The sequence below is a fragment of the Maniola jurtina genome, chromosome 6 (genome assembly GCF_905333055.1).
Source record: "Maniola jurtina chromosome 6, ilManJurt1.1, whole genome shotgun sequence".
Classification (NCBI taxonomy): domain Eukaryota; kingdom Metazoa; phylum Arthropoda; class Insecta; order Lepidoptera; family Nymphalidae; genus Maniola; species Maniola jurtina.
In genome coordinates this window covers 7,550,584-7,570,649 of record NC_060034.1, presented here as the reverse complement: position 1 = coordinate 7,570,649, position 20,066 = coordinate 7,550,584, and positions in this window count along the sequence as shown.

Genomic DNA, 20,066 nt, shown 5'->3' with positions numbered 1-20,066 from the left:
ACCCGACGAATTGAGAACCTCCTCCTTTTTTGGAAGTCGGTTAAAAAGAGCTGATAACTTTCAAACAGCCGAACCGATTTTCTTGGATTATAGCTAAGAACACTTTCGATCAGGTCATCTTTCAAACATGGAAAACTAAATTAAAATCGGTTCATTAGTTTAGAAGCTACGATGCAGACAGATACATAGATACACACGTCAAACTTATAACACCCCTCTTTTTGGGTCGGGGGTTAAAAAACAGATCTTCGTCTAACCTGCGCAAACCACAATGTTGTAAGTTCAAATAGGACTGCTTGTTTTGAAATCACTGAATCCTTTAAAGCAGCCTCAGGCCAAGCAATGTCGATTGGAGGCAACTCTCCTCATAAAGCACGGTTGGAACTAAGAATCCTTTAAAATTAATCTTAGAGGCACAGTGACTCAAAGGCAAAAGCAATACCGTAGCCTACGGACTTTAGACTATCTTTATGTACAAATTAGAAAAGATTTTCTGGTACTACAAAATGTTGTATGAATGTTCGTCTTCTTAAGAAATTCACAGTTTTTTTTTTTTTTTTCAATTACTTATCCATTTATGAATTTAGTTGTTAAGTTTTCTGTGTTATCAAATATTCCTCTTGAAATACTAAAATATCGCATCATTTCAGCAAATAAGTCGACGTGATAAATAATATTCATATTAAAGATAGAAGTTATCTCAATGCTCTCACAGTAAGTAGGGAAGTAAGTACTTACGCATAAAGCTCATAATTTCCCTGGAGGAGCATCAAGTCTGTGGCCAAATTAGCATGACAAAACATATCTCATCTTTTAATGTAGATCCCTCTATTTAAAATGGTGCCTTTATTTCATTTTGGACGTCAAAACCATGCTTTATAAGCCTGCATAGAATCCGAAAGGTCGGCGATTCAAACCCCAACCGTTGTACTATTGCATTACCCACTCCTATCCTAGCACAAGCTCTACGCTTAGTTGGAGGGAATGTTAGTCATGATTAACATGGCTCATATTCATTTGAAAAATTAAAAACATGCTAGTTTAACAATAAATTATATTGCATTCGTTTTTTTGATTACAATTACAATATACCAACTGAATTAGCACTATCGATAAATATCTACTTGTTCATCTGGACTTAAAGTTGGCTTAAAGTTCGATAGTTCATGAATTAATGGTTTCCGTTAGCCACTAGATATCCTGCCAATAGTTTGTTATCCAAGATTTTCCAAGTACCTAACTACTAAGTTGGAATCGGAGTTTATCAGCACTTACCTAGTGGGAATCGTGCTTAGATGCTGTAATTAATAAAAATCTTACTTTGCACTTATTTTTATCAACATTTCTAGTAAGATACCTATCTGTATCATATTTCTCATTGCTGAGGTTCGTGACCGCTTTGCCTTATTCACATAATGGTGGGGGTTTTCTTGAGACACTAATGCAATGGATTCCCAGGTCCTTCCGTATTATAATCAGATGTTAGAGATAAACCGAATGTTATATTCTCATGGCCCAGCCGTCTAGTCCATTTTGATACAATACATAGTACAGAGATAGCTTGTATCGTAGGTAATAAATGAAGGACACTGAAGAAGTCACGGGATCATCTAGTTTTATGTATATAAAAACAAGGCACAAATTATACAGATCAGAGCTTATCAAAAATACCTCACTGAATTCCATCAATGACGTTCTACGAGTTTAATCAATCACAAGTTTGATAATCTCGTTCTTATACGGAGCAGATTGACTATACCTACCTACTATATTATGTTACGGATCCAATGCTTTTTCATTATTCCTTTATTTAAGGCATCTTATTTTATCCTTTAAATCCTGAATTTTACAATATCCGCAAAGGTAAGGTATATTGTGTTGAAAACTTGAACTTATTTCCCTAGTTGATCTAACGACACTTAAATTCTATTTCAGTCGTACCTAAAGACCGCACTAGAAACTCATTCTTATAAAGAGTAGATCTATCGTTGATATTGCTATTTGCTCTAGGACGCGTTGTGTGATGATCCGTCAAAGAGGCTTTCTATAAGATTACAGAATTTTCTGACAAACTTGCCTACAGAATTTCTTCAAAATAATATATCTACCTGTCTGTCATAGTGAGGGAGAATATTATATTAAAGACTAGTTTCAGCAGAAACTGTCGGGGGATCATCGGCAGCCATCTCCCCCCAACCCCACTCAGCAACCCTTTCAGGCAGCGAGCGGTCCGTGCGGACCGCGGCACGAGCGGCACGCAGTCTCACCCGCGACGCGTTGCGAGCTGAGTCCCTTACTGTCCCGGATGGGTTTGAAATTAGTCGAGCTTATCTCGACTAACCACGTAAGTACAACCGGGAGTATCTATCACACTAATATTATAAAGGAGAAAGTTTGTATGTGTGTGTGTGTGTGTGTATGTTTGTTACTCCTTCACGCAAAAACTACTGGACGGATTGGGCTGAAATTTAGAATGGAGATAGATTATACCCTGGATTAGCACACAAGGCTACTTTTTATCCCGGAAAATCAAAGAGTTCCCACGGGAATTTTAAAAAACCTAAATCCACGCGAACGAAGTCGCGGGTATCAGCTAGTATAATTATAACTTTTAAAATATTATTAAAATGTAGACGTTATTTACTCAACCACGTGATACATTGGCGCTGACTCACATACAGCTGACCTCCGTGGCGGCCGGAGCGGCAGCCAGTAGCCACTAAGGCGGAAAGGGCCAAGAGGCGAAAATATGAAAATATAGAAAATAATATAATATTTGTGCCTTTTGGAGTGGAGACCATGGGTTCGTGGGGCGAGAATGCCAGATCCTTTTTTAAGGACCTGTCATCCCGTCTTGTGGAGTCCACGGGTGACCGGAGGTCTGGCAGTTACCTTGGTCAGCATATTAGTCTGGCCATTCAACGAGGTAACGCAGCCGGCGTTCTGGGCACCCTGCCTCGTTCAGTGGTTTGGATGACATATTTATTTTGTAATTTTTTGTATTTAAGTAAGTTTTTATAATATTTGTGAATATTGTAAGTAAATAAAACTCTATTAAGTCTAAAAGAATTACTCGAGAATACTTGGAGCGAAAAGAAAGGGAATTTCGTAATACAGCAAATGTGTAAAGTTTCACATAATTACGTACAAGTCAGAGCGCTGCTGTTGCTAAGAAAATTGCTTCCACAATAATATAATGGCTTCATTGCTCTTAAATATTTTTGTTAAAAATTTTAAATTTACCCGTGAACATCTTTGTTCATTTAGAAAATTACGCTTATTTACTATTCCTATTTATTTTTAGTACTTACTTAATTTTCTCAAGTAAATAGGTAAATTTTAAATTTCAAGCCTGGCTGTTCTATTCGAATAAATTTCACACCAGAGATCCCATGCAGGTACCGTAGTGTAACTTTTCAAGTGAAATAATACTAATAATATACAGTGTGTTAGTGGTGTTACTGCTCATTTTGAGAATGAACTTGTGTGAGGGAACTCTTGGTTTGATTCTGAATCGACGATATGTCAAATATGGTGGCTATGGTGTTTCACGACTTAGAAAAATAGGACTACTATAACGCATAAGGCTACCTGCGTCAAATTTTTTTTAGAAGTGTGATATTCGTACGAGCATAATGCATATGCATCATATTTTGGCATCCTCATAATTATCGCTTATAACGTCACATTTTTCAAACTACATATAACATTGGCAAAGGATGAATATTATGAAATATAAATAACCATTGTTAAAAGATTAGAAGTGTATAAAAAAACATACTTATACAAACTTAAAATTTTTGACAGTAACGTTTAAACGAAGTCACGGTCATCTGGTTAGTTGGGCTATAAAGGTAAAACGTTTAGGCATTTGAACGTATGAGAGCGGTGTGTCCCAGTAATTACTCCTGTCGCATGGACAAATGTGTGTCCACTACGAGCCAGATAGCCTCCTAACTCTTTACTATTTAGCTTTGTAATAGCACTAAATACTGCAAACCAACTAAATAGTTTAAATTATAAGGTCTAAATAAGTAGTTAGAATTAATTCTATTTACATTCGGTATGCTGCCCAAGGAGAAATAATATCCTAGGACCTAGACGAACACAGACTACTAGTTCAAATTAAATTGATTTATTTAATTAAATTTAAAGGCAATTTTTGAAAATTATAAGTACTAGATGAACCTATAGTACATTCAAGTATATAGAGTGAAGATAGACAAACCTACGCGTGCGTTAGTAATTAATTAAAAATAAACAATATTCAGCCCCACGTGTATTGTATTTTTAAGTAATAAACTTTACAACCAAAGAAACAATGAATTACTAAAGCAGGTCGAGATGTTCGCAAACAAATTAAGGACAAGTTTCGAAGACAGTTCCATACTCTCCTTTATGCAAATCTCATGTGATTGCTGTGGTGGAATTTGTTGGAGACCCTTCTCCGTAATTGCTTTAAATCTTTGACCGTCTTATTCACGCTAGTACGCACAAACATACACGAGGAGGTGTCTATTAATTGTGCTATGTATTTCACGAAAGTTACAATCCATTCAAAAGAGCGAAAAGCTGTTAGAATAATAATATTATATAATAATATAATATAATATACTAAGTTACATTTTCACTGTCTTATTTACGCTAGTTTAGTTATAATAATTAATGATGTGTTTCGCGAAAGTTATAAATATGTGTCATAAACAATCAATAATCTAATTTTCTAGAGGTACAAAGTAGCAAATGTCTGTCCCGGGGATGCGAGTTATCTCTGTACCTCATCAAAATCGGATAAGCCGTGAAAATATAGCAGACAGAGGCACATACAGACAGGCACTCTTTCGCATTTATAATATTAGATAGCATACCTAGTACCAACTTCATAATGGTTATGAGTATAACAGGGTTATATTTACGTACCCAAATCTGAGTAACAAAATGCACGCTAACGTTTGAAATAAATGTACCTACTTACTTAATATTATTTTATTCTCTTTAGGAGCCAGGTTTAAATGAGATTTACACCGCTAATTTGGCGAGCCCCTGGTCTTGTTGAGGACATTACAAAATTATGTAAATATTTAAAATATTCCTCATACCTTTTGAATTAATTTTCAAAATGTGCTACAGTTGCTACTTAACAATGCCGCTGGCCTTTCTAAAGCAATTGTCTCGTAAACAGAGCAATCTGGAGCAGGTTTGAATCTTAATTTGAAATTATTTCAAGATAAGGAAAAATGTGGACGTATGGGACGTGGTGTGTGGGATGTATTTAATTTATTTCGCTACCAAAACAAATTAGGTACAATACAATATTTTTCTAGCCTCCTTCAGGCCTACTACTTAAATTTTCAAATAAATTGCGATTATCTCAACTGTGATAATTGTTTCCGGCTGAATTTTCGTTAGGTTAAACTATGGTGCATCGGCTTCTATTGGAACCTAAGTTCAGTTGGGCCCTTTCAGCCGTTCCATCCAACAGTTGGCCCGCTCAGTCCTTAAAGTCCGCCTCAGTCCGAGATATAGGTACCTCTCTACGTTTAGTGAGCTTTGTATCCAATTCGGAAAGCTTCCTATAGGTAGGAACGATATACAAATAAATACAGGATATACTACAGAAAGTTTAGTATAAGTGATATGGATGTAGCGTGCATGTAATGAGACTTTCATTTCTGATTTAACTAATGATAAATACGACAAAGATTATGACTATTGATAACTATTAATAACGGCTTTGCTCCAATGAGAATTTCAAAAATTCGGCCTTATTCCTTGTTTGTAATATAAAAGGAACCTCAAAATTTTAGCTCTCCAAGTCAAAAAGTTTAGATTCAGGACTTTTGACTTAATTTATCGAGACAAAGAGCTATTTTTATCACACAACCGTACGGTATGCCTTAAAATACTGCATTCCGAATGTAATTGATTTTTCTTCGAGTGAAACTGGAGCTTAATGGACGGTTTATCATGCGATTTTATAACTATAAATAGAATGCCGAGGTGAGTGCAGAAAATAAACGAAAAGTAAGACCATTATGTCCAGACGTGATTCGAACACCATGATCATTTTCTAAATATAGCACCATTATTGATTAAGAACAGGCTATATTTCATCATTATTATTCAAAAAAGGAGCACATTCTGACATTCCTATAACTCATGATTACCGATGCATGGACTTTGAGGGACTATTGTCATATCGGTTATTGCTAACAACAGATTTCGCCTTGTTGTGGTCCCAAGTGTAGGAGTGCGACCGCTACCGAAAAGCGCAATGTTTAATGGATGCCTCATTAAGTGGACTGATGACATCAAACAAATTGCCGGGAGACGTTGGAAACAACCAATGTTTTCAGCGGTATCATGCAATTCCTGTGGAAATCCTGTTATAAGACCATATCCAGCAGGTGGATGTGACTAATATTTAAATAACGTTGTGCTTTTTTTGAAGTTAGATACATATTTAGTACTTACATGAAACGTTTTTATCTTTAACTGTAACATTTTTCAGATCGCCAAGATGCAATTAAATTAACTCCCAGTTTCAATTTACGTACTTTACGATTGTGTAACCCAGAGTAAAGTTACTTCAAAGTTCAAATGCAGGAAACAGAAAGGGGAAATAATACAATAATAATTATTTCGTTGCCATTGTTAAGACAAGCGCTTCGAACCGCGGATTTCCGCGAGACACTTAATTTTTTGCTTGAAAACAACAAGAATGTCCTGGAGCAACTTGTCGGAAATTGGGGCCGCACAAATTGTGTTACAACTCGCCTTTAAATAGAAGCTGCCTGCCTTGTCACTTATAATTTGGGTAAATTCGAGGAAGAGCGTATGAGAAAATCTTCCAGGCGGGCGCCGAGCTTGTACTAGACACATTAGAGATTGTTGAAAATCTTTATGCCGCACGTTTTGTTAAGGTAGTAGACATTATATTTTCATAGTGTGAATTTGTAAAGTGCCTTAGCAAACTTGAAAATTGCAGCAAAATTCCTACACCGCCTAGAACAAAATCTGGTTGACGGTAACACAGGCTACTTCTAGTACAGCGACCAAGCTTTCACTCGGCCAATAATGAATGTTCGTAATAATGGTTGTATGATTTTGATAAAAATAACATAATATTAAGTATATTATTTTAACTTAGATACCCTTTACAGTCAAGCGTTATTAGGCATTTTCTAGGCAAAATGCGAAATATCATAAGCTGCATCTTGCCAGCAAGTCTGATTGCAGCCCAGAGGGTTGTATGTAATATAAATATTTTAAAAAATATGAGCCTTTTCGCAGTAAATTGTACATAACAACTTGTCTTATACATAACATATAGGACGCCGTCTTTTATTCCAGTGAAAGGCACCGTCATGTCAAGTTTAAAGAGATCAAAGGTCCATTGAACATGAGTTCGTCGTGAAAGGGATCACTTCATGTATCGAGAAATTGTAAAAGTATCCGTTCAAGCGGTTGCCAAGTACCAGACCAAACCGCCTACATGAAGTGGACGGTTTTTATATCGGATAACTGATAAAAATAGAAAATTCCCTGTTCTACAAGAAACAATACTTCGTTTTGCTGGCGACATTGCCTCATTTAGTGTTTAATTTAAAAAAGAGACATGTTTTGGAATATAAAAATATATTAGACACATTGTTTATGTACATTATACAAAGTCTTAGTCCCAGATTAAAATGCAAAAAAAGGAATACATTGGAAAAATCCCACATAATATTGGCAATTAGGTATATTATTACTTAGATGGGGGGCAATTAATGAGACCAAATACTCATTTATCATAAGGTTTTTTTTGGTATCTATCTCAATTTAATTAGGGGTAAATAAGGTGCATTCAACCAACTCAAATAAGACCTCGGTCCTTGATCATGTTTATATTAGATTAGATTTGTTTTATGTCGTGTTTTATTTTATTTTTTTATTTACGACTTGTTATTAAAATTCTATCATCTCAAAATATTTAAGTACCTTTCTATTGAAGCTGTAAGCTATAAAAATATAACAGCTTACAAAAGCGTCTGAAAACAGACCCCAATTTGTTTAGTATAAAGGCTCCAATTAAAAGCGACAAAAGCTTTGCGTCAAAGGAACACAAAAACGATTTGCCATCAATAATAATAATTGACCTCTTTATGCGCTAAAATTGTTTGGTCCTCGGGCTTTTCTGATTTCTGTTTATACCTAACTAACATTTCACCTAAACATTTTTTTATTAGGTATCTACTGTTTAGATTTATTTTTTTGGATATTAAGTAACCAGTTTATTTACCTAATCCAGCTCTAGACTAAAGATTCAAATAAAGAAAGAAATTATAATTTAACCATTCAGGTATAATAATTAATTAATATCATATAAATAAAGTAACCTATTATGTTTTAGTAGGTAGGTATGTATACCTGTATTTACGAAAACATTACATTTTTCTTTATTCACAACTCACCGCTTACCGCCGCTACAGACTACATAGACATTGGTGCGATGTTACCGCACCCTTGGGTAAAACGACATCCATAGTAGGTACCTAATGCTACAAAGCATGGCAGCGCGTTACCAGTCTATTGAAATATTATAAACAATAGAAGTCCTGCAATGTAATAAACTGCATCGCTCAAAATGACATTATTCATCATTCACTCCTTTATTTCAGCGTAAATTTTAAGGGGCAATTTGCCAAATTAATTAATTCCGCATTACAACGTATTTATCGCTCAGCTCTGCTTGCCCAAAGTTAATTGGTAGTCTAAGATACGGCCTTAAGATTTCCTTGGGCAATCTCTAATACCTATTATGTGGCTCACTGGAACTTTTGCGAGCCAACTTGAAGGCAAAGTTATCTGAATATTACTATCACCATTCTATCAGAGGAAAAGGTAAAGTCCTAGTAATTACAGTAATATTCAGTGTTCGTTAAATATAGGAATAATAGGAATAATTTTTGGCTCCGTCTCTCGATCTACAAAAGAACACAATGTATATACAACCACAAAGAATAATAAAGAAATTAAAAAGACAGTCTGTTTGGAAATTAAACTTTAAAGTTTTATTTCGAGACGAAACTTTTATACGGTTTGAACTTTCTTGAGTGCTTAAAGCTACTACAGAGTAAAATATAGCACGTCCAAAGAATACTGGCTAGAAGTCTTTAAAACTTCTAAAAAGGAAATTTAAACAAGATTAGTAATTGCGAGAGCATAATATAGATACCCACCGTATACAAAATTCAAAATTCAAAATATTTTGTAGTATAGAAGCAGGCGTTATTAATATAACACAAATCCCAACACCACTCGACGCACGTTTCGCCCCGACACCGGAGCATCCTCAGGAGATGTTATCTCCTGAGGATGCACCATACAGATAGATTTCTTTGGTTTGGCGGATTATAGCAAAATAAGCTTTTGGTTCCTTGTATTTCAAAATATTTTTATTCAATTAGACTTTTACAAGAGACATTAGACTTTTTTCATCTACCACTGGTTCGGAATGCCTTTATGCCAAAAATTACAGAATAATGTTATGCCTCAGTAACATGGCAAGATACCTACATATCTATAGGCAAGTTTGACACCATGATTTTAACTGACGCAGGATTTCAAATATACATTGGTTTATTTAGCTATGTAAACTGATTCTTAAATCAAAAGCAAAGTTTATGTTTATCCAAAGTGACGTTTAATTTGCTCGTACTATCTAGTATCTCATGCATACGTAATGCAATAATGCTAAAAGCACAAGCAAGTTCACGTATAAATATTTAAAAATCCTTGACTTTGAGTTTACAAAACTAAATTATGGATTTACACAATATATGGACTTTAATAATAATTTTTAAATTAACTCTCATTTATTTATTTGGCACATTTTACCCTATTTTTAAAAAATGTTCAAAAATAACAGAAAAAACAAAACATTAAATAACAGAAACAACAAACAATAAAATAACAAAAACAACAGAAAAAATAACAGAAACACAGAAAGAACAAAAAATAAAATAACAGCAACAACAAAATCAATAAATAACAGAAACAAAAGAGAAATAAAATAACAGAAACAACAGAAAACTAAAGTAACGGAAGAAAAAAAAATTGGATAAAAATATGGTAAAATGGGTCCCACTAGCAGCAGCGGGCTGGGTTGGACCCAAGCCGCCAGTGGTCAGGGCTCCAGGGTGAGGAACCTCCTCACAATGCGTGCCGTCTCAAGAACCACTGCCTTCTGTACTTACCCTTGATCCAACAGTTAAGCGACAGTTTCTTAAGATGTTGGTCGAAACTGTTCGCAATAAGACCATGGACTGATACAACTATCGGTACAATAATCGCTGAGTCAACACTCCACATGGCGGTAATCTCGTGGGCCAGGTCCAAGTAATAATAATAATAAATTATTATGCATCAAACGTTATTGCAATATTTACTTAACTAATAGTGGCCCTACTACGAACCCTTTGATTTTCTGTAACAATAAAAAGGAGCTTATGTTCGTTTCCGGGATGCATACATCTGTACCAAACACCCAAATAGGATGAAATCCTCTAGGAGCTTTTTGAGTTTTTGGTAACAAAAAGTAACCTATGATAATTTTGTCATCGGAATGCAACCTATCTCTGTACCAAACGTCAAAAACGGATGGACAGTTAACAGACAGACTGAGAGACTATCGTATTTATAATATTCATAGGTGTGAAATGGGTTTAAAGTGACATCACGGAGGAGGAAGCTCCTACAAAGAAACCTCACCTAAATCTTATTTGGATAAAAATGCAACAAAACCAAGCAAATTAGATTCCCAGAAAATGTTTTCCTTTTAAAAGCCGCATAGCCGTGAAAGAGCCATCGCACGGAAGGCTGTCATTACATTAGCGAGCAGCACGTGTTGCTGTTTGCGTGGAACCTCGTTATCGCGCGATGTGACTCACTTACTGTAATGAAAAGAGAGAAAAGTTTTCACTTCTGGTGATTTTCAACCGCTTCTAACATGCTCACTTGTTTATAAGCTCGAGAGTGAGTTTGTAAAAGTTTTACTCTGCAATACGTTACATCTACATTCATTTAGTAGGATCGTGAAGCACCAGCAGCAAAATTTACATATCTGCAGCTCGCCTAACGCCGTAGTTTGATGGCTACAATACAATCAGAACCTGAAATTTTGAATGGATCGCGCGCTGTCTGCAAGTGGTTCACGCGCGAGGACGATACATCAACGGCGCACTATTCTCCCTCTCTTCATTCTTAGCCTTTCTTACATAGTACCAACCTGACAGTACAATCTTGTAAAGAAATAAAAGATGTGAAAACCAGTTTAAAGACGACGTAAAAATTTGATGCCGTCCCGAAAAGTTGAACTCTATTATATTATTAACCCGGAGTATCAGGTACCACTGTACTAAATTTCGTTTAAATCAATTCAGTACTCTTTGCGTTATGTGCATAAATACAGACAGACAGATCCTGTGCCAATTTCTTGAAATACAAAAGTTATGACTGATACACCAGTCCTTTTCCGGATCATTGATAATAATTATTATTATTAGTAAAAGTAAAGCACAGTACCACCTAATCTGACTTTACTTACACGTTGTTAGAACTAGGCTTTCTTCTACTTCCTGTAAACTCCGATGACAAACCTTGCCGTAGTTCCGTATAAAGGACAATCGAAGGAAAATCATCATAAATTTTGTTACAAAGGTCCTTTCAGACTACACCTATAACAACTAACTTGAGAAGTTGCTTGCAACACTAAAATATGTCCCTCAGTGGGCCATAAAATATCCATAGAGATTCTCGATAGTTGGAATCGTATCTCGAGCCAGAAAGCTATCCTGATGTACCCACCTAGTGCAAAAGTTTAATAAGCTGAAGTGGAGTCGATCACAATAATATTATGTATAATAATAATATTATATAACTACACAATCAAATAAAAACACCTTATTCCTCTTGATAACTGGCCTGGAAATGTGAATAATAGACGTTGAGGTACCAAGGTATTAATTAGAATGAATACCTCGCACCGAAAAGCACAGCTTTGGTTGGTGCACTTGGGGGGCAGACGACATCAAACGAGTCGCTGGGAGCCACTGGATTCAGGCGGCGCATACCCGTGGCGTGTGGTCCCTATATTAAGTGACCATGTCCAGTTGTGAGCGTCTGTCGTTTGACAATAATTTAAGTACTGTACTATACATCACAGATCACTTAAATATAGTAGTGTAGTAGTACGAGTAGGTATAGATAATCTTTCTGGGCACAATTTTCAAATAAATAAATAAATCCTTAAGAGGTATTATTACACTAGTGAATGAGGAATTTATCCTGTACGGTAAGTGTTGAAAATAAAAAACAAAATAAATAAATTTCACAGCACTAGGGCGGGCGGTGTCAAAGATGAGAACGCATAATTTGATCATCAAAACAATAATTTTATTCGTACATGACCCCGCGGTTTATGAATAATAATCACGCCGGGAACTTCTCGTCGTTAATTTCCCGACAGCCCACGATGAAATGCAGATGAGGTCTTTTTGATAAGCCTTCTGTATAATTCGTGCTTTTACTTTATAATCACAGAGTATTTTTGTGTTTTCGACATATCTACCTGCTGTTAAATGTTCACACAGCAATTGAATCGTTACTTAGGTATTTCGGTGGTGCCACGACGCGCCATTGCGCTCTTTCAAAACTTTAAACTATGCCACAATTTAGTCACGGCCATTGGCTCTATATACGCGATACCCCGTAATCATAAATGCAAAAGTATGTTTGTTGGTTGGTTTATTGGTTTGTTAGTTTGTCCTTCAAACCTTTTGATGAAAGGACTATTTTCAAAGTAATTTGAACTTAAAATTGACATCTTATCAATACATCATTACTTTCTATCCCTTCGAAATGAAAGTGGTCCTATACCTAGCTTGTTTATTTTTTCTGCCCGGTTTAAATGCTAATGATTTTAAAGGATTCCTAAAGTCATCCTAACGAAGCCGCAGGCAAATCAAAATTACAAGACGTGCACTTTGTAGGTAGGCGTAGGGTAGGAGTAGCAACAATGAACCACAAAAAGTTTGAACAGCTATAATTCCACTTGTTTAGTGATCTATAATCCAAATTGCGCCAAACGCTAGGAAATAAATTAAACCCACATATTACGTTTTTGCATATTTTATATCACTTTATTTAGGAGGATAGGTAAATTATGAAGTCATAAGATACTCGTAGAACAAAAAGTATAAAGAAAAAAGATAGTCTCGTTTTTTTTAGATTTTTTTCAAAACACATAAAATGCTCGTGCATGTACAATTAGATTGGCAGCTTGCCGGCGACTAGGGTGATGAATTAGTGTGCGGGAAACATCTTATCACTTATATCACTGATGCATAGCGCGGCTAGCTATAGTGAATCACTGTGTCCACTTGGTTCATTGTTGCCATCCCTACCCTATGTGCAATATCGGTAGGTATCAGTTAAAAGTTCAAAAAATATTGCAGCCGTTAGTGAGCGAGAGTGCCTATGCACGTGCAGGACACATTCGTCTCAGCGACAGCTGCAATTACGACGAAACACCGCCCTCGTTCGTCCCGATGCCTAAGCGATTTACCTTTATAACCTTTATGACTCTAGGCATTCGAATTCGAGCAATTATCATGTACTATATGTGCTTTTGATCTTTCAGCATTATATTTATTAGACACTACCTGAGATCCGCGACTTCGACCGCGTGGATTTAAGGTTTAAAAATCCCGCGGTAACTCTATAATTTTCCTTGATATAAAGTAGCCGTCAATCTTCGGATTTTTAACCACCATTGCGTTGCACCATTGCGAGGTGATATTGAGTAATGCGAATAAAAAGGGTAAATTGAGTGGCTTATTAGCAATTAGCAACTATGCATCGTGAAATTCAGTAACTAATCTGTACATATTATGTCACCGTAAATAGTAAATACGGTTAGATTATTATCTATCTCGCGAGATTGTGAACTGTCGAAAGATTGTGAACCTCTCTTCGCACAGCAAAAACTACTGGACTAAGCGGGCTGAAATTTGGATTTTTGAAAATTCAACCCCTAAAGGGATAAAATAGGGGTTTGAAATTTAGTTACTAGTTACTTAGATAAAGGGTTTCTTGGCTGCATTAGTTTGTGAACTTGCAACAGAAACACTAGCTGTTACAGCAAAGTTTGCCTAACTACAAAGAGAGCCTTAGGAGATATTAGCTGTACCTAGATATGCATATTTTACTTGTGATCACATGAGACTCCCTTTGTGGAAAATTTATAACTTAGAAGATGGCACTTCAGTTCCTTTGAGTTTTAATTATACTTATCATCATCGTCATGATCAACCCATTTCCGCCCCACTACTGAGTACGGGTCTCCTCCCAGAGTGAGAAGGGCTTAGGCCATAATCTGCCACGCTGGCCCAATGCGGATTGGCAGACTTCACACACCTTTGAGAACATGGAGGACTCTCAGGCATGCAGGTTTCCTCACGATGTTTTCCTTCACCGTTAAAGCAAGTGATATTCAATTGCTTAAAACGCACATAACTGAAAAGTTAGTGGTGCGTGCCCGGGATCGAACCCCCGACCTCCGATTAGGAGGCGGACGTTCTTACCACTAGGCTATCACAGCTTCATTATACTAAAACACAGCTATATTTAGTCTCTACTTAGGTTCCTAGATTACTTGGGCCACATTTATGTAGAGCGCAATCTCTTCTTATCTCATGCGTCTTGTGTCTCCTCTCCTGTCTCACTAATCACCAGAAACGATTCTTTTACGCCATCTAATATGAACCTAATATACTTATTATCTTGTATTATCATAGCAGAAAAAGTAGGTAGCAGAAAATCCAATCTTTTTATCTTATTTTTTGAAAATCATTTCAACAGAATTTATGCGTTTTTCTTTCTAGATTAACACATTTAAAAAAGAAAGATTAGGAGTATAAACTGGTCTGAAATACTCGTATATATACAGTCAACCTTATGTCTGCAATTGTATATTTTGTACACAATATGTATAATGAATATGTACCTATAGTAATTCGTAAATTATGTGAAAACCGTCAATCATTCCATAGAATGTCAGTATACATTTTCAGTAATACATGCATTGTGTGTCATCATGTCCATTCATTGTGCTCCAAATTCCTCTGTGGCAAAAATAAAGCGTGTTCAAAACCTTATACAAACATAGTAGCCTAAGACCCGATTTCACCATACTCTGTTCGTTAATTTGACAAATGGTTTAACAGACTGTTAAAGGAAATGGATGATCAACCATGCACTAACAAGGCATTAAACTCCCTTACAAGGCATTAAATTTAATCACAGGTATCTAGAGGTCCGTTAGCTTCAATACCTACCTGAAACTAACACAGAATTGAGATCCGAGAGCACTCTTTGACTTTGCTCAGATGACAGAAGCAAAAATATGTCTCCTTTTACGCAAAGTACAGGCTTTATTTGTAGATTCAGTTTATAACTACTAGGTACTATAACGGAGGAGTCTAAAAAGTATAGAGTATACTACAAGTATGAATGTGTTATAGAAGTGGTACTTATACTTTAACTTTTAACTTTCCTCGTGAAATGTTCTGAAGAATAATGAAACTCGTATTGAATTTATTGCACTAAGAAGTTTAGGCGGCCTTGCGTTCACTTTCACGAGTAGATAGGTATAAAGTTTGCCAATACACTTTCATCTTATCCTGATTTTCAAAATTCGAAGATGGCGATGCTATTTTGGTGTTATGTATTTTGTACTGAGATTCTGAATTTGTTCCGGCCACGGTCACAGCCATGATTGATTTTGGCTGAGAAAATACGTACCCACCAACATCAATGTTTTAGTTTACGTATCTAAAATATTACTCTTAAAACCTTCCTTAGTACATAACATTATAAAATTAAAGGATGATATTGTGTACTTTGTATGTCTATTATCTTTTCACGCTCAACCGCTGAACCTATGATCTGATTCCTCGAGTCCCATCTTAGACCACATCATCACTTTCCATCAGGTGTGATTGTGGTCAAGCGCTTACCTATAGTGAAAAAAAAAAACCTATTTTGGGACAGAGCTAGCTTGTATGCTAGAGAGACAACCACAGGATACAGTTTTCCAGGAAATAACAGAGTTCCTACAGTATTTTAAGAATCTAAAGCCACGCCAGCTGATGCCCACGACTGAACGACTGAATACGAAGTACCTAATATCTTTAGATTTCAATTAGCTTTTTGAACGTAAATAGGTAATATAATTTGAAGGGTTAATACTAACCTAACCATATTGATTACAAAAGCAGAACGAAATAATATTACACCCAGCCAACGAAGCTCAAAGGTTACGGCCACTTGAAAAGTGGCTAACTACACTTTTACGGTTTTTATATATTTCTGTCTTTATAATGATCATTACCCATAATATCTCTCGTATCCCCCATGATGTTATAAATGTGAAAGTGTTTTTATTTTTTAGTTAGCTGACTTGTCACGCGATGGAGCAACGAAGCGACGTGATTTTTTTTGCGTGGATATAATTTAAAATCGAGAGTGACAGGCTACTTTATATACTGGAAAATCAAAGATTTCCCACGGGATCCTTAAATCCACGCGGACGAAGTCGTGGGTATCAGCTAGTTATTTCTATTATAAATAATTGATGAGTGCAATAAAACAAAAAAAAATATTTTAAAATTAAAATCACTTGCAGCCCAATATTTTTGTTACCTTGGCTGTTGTCTTTTTAAATTCTTTATGTTGTCTTCAAAGTGTCTGTAACTGAAATTTATGAATAAACATAAATCTTTTGGCTCTGTCCTCACCTGCGTCATAATTCTTTAGTAAAAATATACATAAACTGTTACGGTTATCAACGTCAGTATATAAGAAAAAGATTTGTTAAGCTTGCTTTTAGTTTGGACACTATAGTTATGGCCCGCATTGGTTTATGGTTTTTGTTTTTTTTATCTGCGATAGCGGTGGTGTTATGTCAGACTGCAGCTCCTGCCACCGCTGCTCCAGCCGCGCCGGCAGCCGTGCCAGCAGCACCGGCGGCAGCGGCACCCCCAGCTCCACCTAAACCTCAACCTAATGTAAGAATTTTTGTTTTAAAATGCAAACATAGATGCACTTTCTATTCCGTCATTTACACAGTCCGATGGAACTCAAGTTTTAATCAATGCCATTAATATTATAAATACAAAAGTGTGTTTGTTTGTTGATTTGCCCTTCAATCACGTCGCAACGGAGCAACCGATTGACAATGTGATTTTTGCATGGATAGGTACCTATTAGGTATAGTTAAAGACCTGGAGAGTGACAAAGGCTACTTTTTACGCTGAAAATCAAAGATTTGCTACAGGATTATTGAAATATTTAATTTGTATATTTTACTAGAGGATGCCCGCGACTTCGTCCGTATGGATTTAGGTTTTTGAAGATCCCGTGGGAACTGTTTTGTTTTCCGGGTTAATAAATTGTCTATGTCAATAACATATGGACGCAAGCTACCTCGGTACCAAATTTCATACAAATCGGTTAAGCGGATGGGTCTTTAGGAATCCCGTTGGAACTCTTTGATTTTCCGGGATAAAAAGTAGCCTATGTTCGTCCTCGGGATATAAGCTAACTCTGTACCAATTTCGTCAGAATCGGTTAAACTGTTGGGTCGTGAAAAGGTAGCAGACAGACAGACAGATAGATACACTTTCGCATTTATAATACTTATTAGGTAGTATGGAAGTATGGATTTATTCCTTGATACTTTAATTAATATTTTTTTGTACCTGACTTCTTTTATTTCTAATACATCGACTGCCTTAGTTATGAAAATATACTATAGCTAGGAAAATAGACTGTACGCTTACACAATCTACACTGTCAGTTAAAAAGCTGTTTTATTTACTGACTTTTTTTGTATGTAATGATGAATGTATTGTTACAGATTATATTACATGCAATTAACAAAGTGATGGCTACTTGTGGAGATGTAAGTTGGAGAATGAAGTTTCATAATTTCTTATTGCATTGCATTGGTTCTCGTATTTAGTTTTAGCTCAAATACATAATAGTACAAGTAGTTCACAGGCCTTTGTATGGATAGTGTAACTCGGAGAATTAAAAATATTTTGTCAGAGCATCCTTAGAGAAATCCAAGAAAAACTATACATATAAGTATAACTATTGTCGAGCACTTGAAGGGTTTCGTACCTCAGAAGGAAAACCGGAAATTTTATAGGATCACTATCATGTCTATCTGTCTGTCTGTCTGTCTATCCGTCCGTCCGTCCACCCGTCCGTCCGTCCGTCCTTCCGTCTGTACGTTACATCACAAAAAAAAATGAAAATGTGTAAATCGATTTTCAACTATACCAAGTGGGGCATCATATCAAAGGGCTTTACTTGTATATTCTAAAACAGATTCTTATTTATTTTTAAGCATAATAGGTTTTGATTTGTCGTGTAAATTTGTGTCGGAAAAAATACCCAAGTATGGAACCCTCGGTGCGCGAGTCTGACGCGCACTGGGCCGGTTTTTTGGAGTCGGTGCCAATTAGCCGCACGAACTGACTACTCTTCATATTATTTGTGACTCCACTTTGGCACCTCATTGGCACCGACTCTAAAAAAAATCACACTAATATTATAAAGGAGAAAGTTTGTATTATAACTAGAAGATGCCCGCGGCTTCGCCTGCGTGGTTTCGGTTTTTTAAAATCCCATAAGAACTCTTTGATTTTCCGGGATAAAAAGTAGCCTATGTGCTAATCCAGGATATTATCTATCTCCATTCCAAATTTCAGCCAAATCCATTCAGTAGTTATTGCGTGAAAGAGTAACAAACATACACACACACACACACACACACACACACACACACACACACACATACAAACTTTCGCCTTTATAATATTAGTGTGATTAATATACTTACATCAACTCTTGTATCTATACATATTCGGTAATAATACTATATTTTTTTTGTATCAACTACTGTTTTCTTTTCCAGATATCAAGAGCATTTTTCGGCATGTTTTCTATGACGAAATAATACCAACATTATAGAGCCCGAATAACTTTTCGTTTTCGTTTTGAAATAAATTAATTTTTATATACTCACTTCTTTTATTTATAAAATTTTATATCCCAACCCATATTATAAGTGCGAAAGTGTGTTTGTTTGTTGGTTTGTTTTCAATCACGCCGCGAAAGGTCTGCGAATTGATGTGATTTTTGTATGGGCATAGTTGATGACCTGGAGAGTGACGGCTACTTTGGAAAACAAATAATTCCCGCGGGTAAATATGCTGTTTTTCAAGCTTATGTCTTTCAATCACGCCGCAACAGAGCAATAGATTGACGTAATTTTTTGCATAGGAATAGTTTAGGACCTGGAAAGAGTTGATGTCGGAGCCGTTCTGAGCTGAAAAGTGATATAGGCCACTTTTAATCTGTACCTTACCGTATAGGTTTTCTGGACAGACACGACAGACAGACGCACAGACGGACAGCCAGATAGACAGACAGACAGACGGACAGCAAAGTGTCCCTATATAAGGGTTCCTTTTTCCTTTTGAGGTACGGAACCCTAAAAGTAACCATTCCATAAAAAGGATTTTTTTTAAAAAACCTGAATTATTCTTTCCTTGAGCCATGCGAATGAAACCGCAGGCAATAGCTAGTACCAACTACTTATTAATCCGTCAATCTCTTTTTACTATAAGTAGGTACTTTGAACTTTCCCGATCTATGGCAGATAGTAAGTCCGATAACGAGACGGAGGGACGCCCCGCGGGTGACATACATGTGTGTCACCCGCGCTGTCCCGCAAGAGGTTAGCGCGGGTATTCGGGGCGTCCCCACCCCGATTGCCATCTCGACCTGTCGCGTACTAGAAATGTATACCTACCAAGTTCTTTCAACCTTAAAGAAACAACTGAAAGTGATGTTGTTACTCGCGGTAATGTGCAGTATTTTCAACTAAATAGTCCTATCTAATCTAACTTCGCCCTAAGTTAAAATGTAAGAGCGGATTCATTACACTGTGG